This window comes from Callithrix jacchus, chromosome 12 (genome assembly GCF_049354715.1).
Source record: "Callithrix jacchus isolate 240 chromosome 12, calJac240_pri, whole genome shotgun sequence".
NCBI lineage: Eukaryota > Metazoa > Chordata > Mammalia > Primates > Cebidae > Callithrix > Callithrix jacchus.
The window spans coordinates 117,032,440-117,039,443 of NC_133513.1; positions in this window are offsets into that span (position 1 = coordinate 117,032,440).

A 7,004-nucleotide genomic window follows, 5' to 3' on the forward strand; every position below is an offset into this window, starting at 1 on the left:
AAATGCTGGGATTGTTACAGTCACGAGCCACCTCTGGGGACCTAGTGTTCTTGAAAGTGATCAGAGGGCGGGAGGATGAATGGGAGGGAAGGAGCTGTCCACTGTCCTGGTGCTGACTTGCTGAGAACTCCAGCCTAGGCAGGACCCTGCAGACTTGCAACCCCTTAGACCCACTGGTAAATTTCTAGGCTGTGGTTGTGGGTGAGTGGGGACTAGAGTGGGACAGAGAACTGGGAGAAATAGCTTTTCCTGAGGCTCCAGTCCTGGGAATACAAGACAAGCTCCACTGCCTCACTTCAGCTCAGAGACAGGAAATGAACAGGGCCAGACATCTTTAGAAGTCAGTTTAAACCCAGAGAAGCTGTTGTTCACGAACCAGTTCAATGCCTCTCAGTCTAACACTAAGGAAGATCAATCACACACTTCTCTGCTCCTGGAGTCAGTCTGCGTTGCAAATAAAGAAGCTGCTGCCACCACAGACACATTTAATGGATTTTCAAAGCAAGGTGCAAACTCACTGGCTGGCTGTGTGTGCCTGTGAGTTCAGTGGAGAGGAACGGCTTTGACTCAGGTAGACTCTAGCTGAACTGCAACTCTTTCTATTTGTCCAACTGTGGGACAACTGTGGTGTAGGTGATGAAGTCCTTGGCTGAGGGAAGACCTGTATTCTGATCTCAGATCTGCCACAGGACCTCTGTGAGACCTTAATCAAGCTGCTTGGCTGCAAGTTTCTGACACCGAGTCCAAAAGTGAGGTGATTATCTCTATCCCATGAACGATAAGGGGAGAAATGAACTTAAAGTGCTTAGCAGAAGGTTTAGTCCACAGCGAGCCCTCAGATAGACACTGAGTTTCTATACTCCTCAGCAGGCATTCAGTCCAAGTGCTTAATGTGGGAAGAGCGTTAGAGGAAAGAATGGGAGTGATGGGCATCTGGGAAACATCCAGGGAGACTGGGGGAACCAAACCTAGGCATTAGAACCAAGTCACCACGTTTATACACATAGGCCTGGGTTCACATCACCTCCCTCATCAGCTCCGACCTCCTAGGAATGCTGCTTAGCCTCTTTGAATCTCTGCCGTGAAACTTCTGAGATAAAGCAGGGGATCCTAGCAAACCTTCAATGGATGTTCCTCAGCATTCTGAGTCCCATCAGACAGTGGGGCCTCAGCTTCTTCCAGGAGACCACCAGCTGACATTTCCGGGCAGCAGACTTCCTCTTCTCTCTGGTAGGGCCCTCGGCCTGGTCTGTGGGACCTGGGCCAGCCAGAGACTCAGGAGTGGCAAAGGCCCTATCTAGCAAGCCAATTCTTGTCTTATCTGATAATGAGCAAGTCAGCCGGAGCTCGATGGTCCTGTTGGAAGGAATTTGTTTTCTTGATTCTGTTTACCCCACTTGAGGGCTGGGCCAGGGGTGTGCATAAACAGCTTTCCTATGGGGAGGGACCACCTGTCTGATAGTGGTAGCAGAGAGAGCATTAGACAGCAGTCAGCATCCTGGGTTCCAGGCCCTGGTCTGCCACATGTTCTTGTGCAACGAACATCCCCTCTAGGGTCTCAGAGGTCTTATCTGTAAAATGAGACCATCTTTGTGTCATTCCTACAACTCTAAGGTTCTGAAAGAATCCTCTGAAGAATCAGATGTTTAAATGCTTTAAAAAATAGAGAACTGTCGGTGGGCCAAGGTGGAGAGACTAGAAGGGACATATCCCAGAATGACTGGATGCTGCAGGTCCTGGAAGCTGTCATCTGAATGGGACTGGCCTTCCTGCTCAGCCTGGCATTGGGCTGGTATCCACAGTTTGCATCCAGAGTTTGCCCAGTGCCCTTTTTTCCTGCTTTTCTACAGACCCATGTTATGGGGATGGGGAATAAAGGGGGAAGGGAGCCACAAGTGAGCCAATCACCCTGCGCCAGAGCCTTCAGGGCGAGCTCCTCTGAGCCCGTGAGTGTGAGTGTGTTCACACAAGTGTGTCTGTGAGTGCGCCACTGGGGATTTCTGTAATAGAAGCAGCCAGATTCCAGAGACAGAAAGAAGATGCTGAAGAGCCACAACCACATGCCAGGCTTCAGGCTCCAGGCATTTACTCAGGCATCTCCTTTCCCATGGAATGCCAGGCTCTGGCCCCACTCCACTTGCAGAACTCCAGATTCCCCCAAGGGATGTGTTCTCTGTGTCCATGGCACTTTTACAGAACTTTCCTTGGGGCATTGGTGACATTCTGGTTTGTGTTCAGTTTATATCAATGTTTCATCTCTTTCTAAAGATAGCTGTAGAAAGGACCACTGCAGTCTGTGACCTCTAATTGGAATGTGTATTTGGGCACAAGCATGGGATAAAGACAGAAGTACAATGGAAGTAACAGTAAATTTGAATCCTGACTCTTCATCAATTCATTTTGTTCTATCTATTGATGCCTACTTGGAGTGACCTTAAACAAATTTGGACCTCCTTGAATCTCAGCTCCCTCACTTGTCAAGATGGAATCATGATATTTATGCCCAGGGTTGCTGCAGGATAGGCAATGACGTGCATACCCATCTGCCTCTACCATAGATCTGTTTTGAGCCCTCCCTTGGGTTCCAGTAACAGCATTTAGTGATTCATGTTGACTCTGTCATGAACATTCCATCGCTGCTGACTTCTTTCCAGCTAGAAGGAGCATGCCATGCAGATCCAGCCACAGTGTGTTCCCCTGGTGGGCACACTTCAGGCCTTCTTGCCCCTGGTCAGGTGGAATGGACCATGGTGGCTTTTCATGGAGGTGGAGTAAGGACTTGTATCCAAGCCTGGATGGAGACATGCATCTCCTCTCCTTGCTGAGTGTAGTCTCACTGCCAACTGGTATCTGGGGCCATACTGGAACCCATGTTTGGGGAAGTTCAGCCTGGCTGAAGCCAACAGGACTGGTGGCCTGGTTATTATGGGATATCAGCCCTCCAATAGACCAACTGAGGGCAGGGAAGTTTGCTCAAAACTAGAGGAAAATGAGCTCAGTTTCTTTAGAAAACTGAGTTAATATATTCTGAGTGTCTTTCTGGCATTTTAGCCTTTCAATCTTGCCTTTAGGAATTCAGAAAGCAAATGATCTTTAAAATGATATGAGCTAATACAGGAATGTGTATGTGTGAGTATGCGTGTGTGTGTCAGGGGCATGTATGTGTGTTTATTGGTTTATTGATGTTAGACCTAGCTACCAGGTCACCAACATCATTTTGGTGTTGCAAAATTGAGCTATTTTTACGTTACAGTCCCAGGACACCTTCCTGAGAAGGTGGCTGAAGACCTCTGTACTATGCAGAAAGATCCAAGCCATGGAGCTAGAGGTACTGGCTTCATTCTCACCAACTCTGTCACTTCACTTCTTTGAGTCTGTGTGTTCTCATCTGGAAAATGTGGGGCAGGAATAAAAGCTTTTCTTCCTCTTTGTTGCAAGAACTAAATAAAGTATGATAATGTTTGACATGTTTTATAAACTCCAATGTGCTAGGAGGATATTAATTGACATGTTATATTGTCAATATAAATGTAAATAAACATTTATATAAATATACAAAAATATAAATGGGAACTTGTGTGTCTAGAGTCTATGGTGAGCCTTCAGTGAGGGCCTCCAGGCCAGAACATCAGGCCATGGTTGGAGGATGTGCCCAGGTAATTCTTAGGTATCCAGTTTCTTACTCTGACCCCTAATCATAGAGCACACTCCTGAGAGCATGACCACAGACCACCCTCACCAGAACGACCTAAGGAGCTCATGAAAATACAGACTTCCAGACCTTCTGATATGGAAACACCAGGGGTATGACCCAGGAATCAAACTCTTTAACTGGCACCCCAGGTTTACCAGGTGACTCTGATATACACTGAAGTGTGAGAATCATAGATCCAATAGTGACCCCAAAACATCGGTTGACTTACTCCACAGACAGTACTTGAGCACTGTCTTAGTCTGTTTCATGCTGATAAAACAGAACACCTGAGACTTGGTAATTTGTAATGAGTAGAAATTTATTGTTCATAGTTCTGGATGCTAGGAAGTCCAAAATTGAGGGACTGGTATCTGGTAAGGGTCTTCTTGCTACATCATCCCCTGATGGAAAGTAGAAGAGCAAAGGGAGGGGGAGAGAGAGAGAAGAGGAGAGAGAGAGAGAGAATGGGAGAGAGAGAGAGAGAAGGGGGGAGAGAGAGAGAGAGAGAAGGGGAGAGAGAGAGAGAGAAGGGGGGAGAGAGAGAGAGAGAGAAGGGGAGAGAGAGAGAGAGAAGGGGGGAGAGAGAGAGAGAAGGGGAGAGAGAGAGAGAGAGAGAGAAGGGGAGAGAGAGAGCAAAGGAGGGGGGAGAGAGAGAGAGAGAGAGAAAGGGGGCAAATTCATCTTTTCTTTTTTTTCTTTCTTTTTTTTTTTTTTGAGACAGAGTTTCGCTCTTGTTACCCAGGCTGGAGTGCAATGGCGCGATCTCTGCTCACCGCAACCTCCGCCTCCTGGGTTCAGCCAATTCTCCTGCCTCAGCGTCCTGAGTAGCTGGGATTACAGGCACGCACCACCATGCCCAGCTAATTTTTTGTATCTTTAGTAGAGACAGGGTTTCACCATGTTGACCTGGATGGTCTCGATCTCTTGACCTCGTGATCCACCCGCCTCGGCCTCCCAAAATGCTGGGATTACAGGCTTGAGCCACCGCGCCCGGCCCAAACTCATCTTTTTATAAAAAACCCATTCCCATGATAATGACAGTAATCTATTTATGAAGGTAGTGCCTCCATGACTCAGACACCTCCCATTGGGCCCCACCTCCCAACACTGCTGCATTGGGAATCAAGTTTCCAACACATCAACTACGGGGGACACATTCAAACTATAGCACAAATAGCTCCTATTGCATGCCAGGAGCTATTTGTTGGGGACACTTCTTTGGCAGCAGGAAAGACACACAGATGAACAATGTCCTCTACTGTCATGTACCAAGTGTTCAATGAAGACATGTAGCCAACACTGAAATCTGTCGGCCACATGAGGGGAGCCAAGGGATGAAGATGTTGTTAGCATTCTGCTCTGTTTTCTTCTCTGGGAAGTAAAACTCAACATGCCTTACCTTATGTGGTCATCACCACAGCTCTGAAACGTAAATAAGGAATCCTCGCCTCAGTGATGCTGAGTAACTTGCCCAGGGTCCTGTGAAGTCAGTGAGTGGTGTGTTGTTAAATGTTTAACCACACGCTGGGGTGGGAAGAGCCCTGATTTGTGGAGTTTGCTGATTTCTATAGGGCGAAAACTCTCGCTGTAGTGGATTTTAAGCTACCAACATGCTACCACTGAAGCAGAAACCCCTTGTGAGTTGGTGTGAGCTGGTATGAGTTGGTGTGAGCTGGTGTGAGCTGGTATGAGTTGGTGTGAGCTGGTGTGAGCTGGCTCCAGAACGCCACTGTCTGCAGTTGTCAGTCACTCAAATAGCTGTCAATGAGTGTCATCTGTGGACACACAGAGAAGAGAGGGCATCTCATTTCTACCCTCCTGACACCTAATTTCATGAGCATCTAATAAAGTTTGGATATTTGTCCCCTCCAAATCTCATACTGAAACATAATCCCCAGTGTTGGAGGTGGGCCCTGGTGGAGGTGATTGGATCGTGGGGGCAGATCCCTCATGAATGAGTTGGCACCACGCTGAATGACTTCTCAGTCCATGAGAGGTCTGGTGATTTACAAGTCTGGGACCTCCCCCTTCTCCTTGCTTTCACTCTTGCTATGCGACATGCCTGCTCCCATTTTGCCCTTTGCCATGATGAGAAGCTTCCTGAGGCCCTCATCGGAAGCTGAGCAGATGCTGGAGCCACAATTGCACACCTTGCAGAATCATGAGCCAATTCAACCTCTTTGCTTTATAAATTACCCAATCTCAGGTATTCCTTAAGGGCAAAGAAAATGGCATAATACAGCATCTTGGTATTATGATGTGCTTGGTACTATGTGAAGGGAGATGATTAAATACAATGAGGGCTCCACCTTCATGGGATAGAGTCAACCAGGTCCTTGCTTGGAGTACTTTATCTAGTGGCTTGAGGCCCAGGAATGTCCAGTCACCACTGGCCACACCAGGAAGCTTTGGGATAGGGCTGTCTGTGCCTAGCATAGGGACCTGAGGTTGCTGACATGGTGCAGTGGATCACTGCAGGGCAGCGTCTCATGGAGGTGAAGGGAGCTGCAGTGGCCCTGAGAGCTGCCCCTGTCTGCCCCCTTCCCACAGAGTTTTGATTGACAACAGAAGGGCCACAGTCCCTGCACACTTTCCTGTGGGGAGGCAGGGGTCCCATGTGTCCAGGGTCCCTGTGACCTGAACCAGGCAGCTGGCACCCTCCCCATTTTCTGAAGAGTTCTGGCATGTTATGACAGGCAAGGCCTTCATAAATTAGAACGTGCTGCCTCACCAGACTCAGGGCAGATGAGTGTGTGGCTTTAGGGCTGCAGAAGGCAGCTGCTGGAACTCAGGGCAGGACAGCCAAGTATCCATCACACCAGGGCTGCTGGCCAGGCTGATTGTGGACAGCCTGGCCTGCCCAGGTGGGAGCAGTCGGGGTCAGATAAAGGCCGCTCCCAGCTGGAGAGATGCCCAAGGGATGTTACAGAGAGCCTCGGGGTCCCTGCAGCAGGCTTAGGATGCCACTGAAGCTCCGGCTGTTGGGTGAGGGAAAGAAGGCACTGTGCATCGTGCAATCCCAGGCACGTAGCAGCTGTTCTTGGGACAGGCAGACTGGGTCTGGCAGGATGACATGCAGGCGGGGACAGGTGGCACTGGGGCGTGAAGGTGTCCAGGCATCCCTTCCTTTTCTCAGAGAGATTTCCCTGACTCAGCCTGTTTTTGACACACACTGGGGGATGGGGCTGAGGGGGGAAGGGAGCCACAGTGAGCCAATCACCCTGCACGGGAGCCTTTAGGGCTGGTTCCTTCTGAGCCCGTAAGTGTGAGTGTGTCTGCGTGTGCACCAGTGGGAATTTCTTTGATAGAA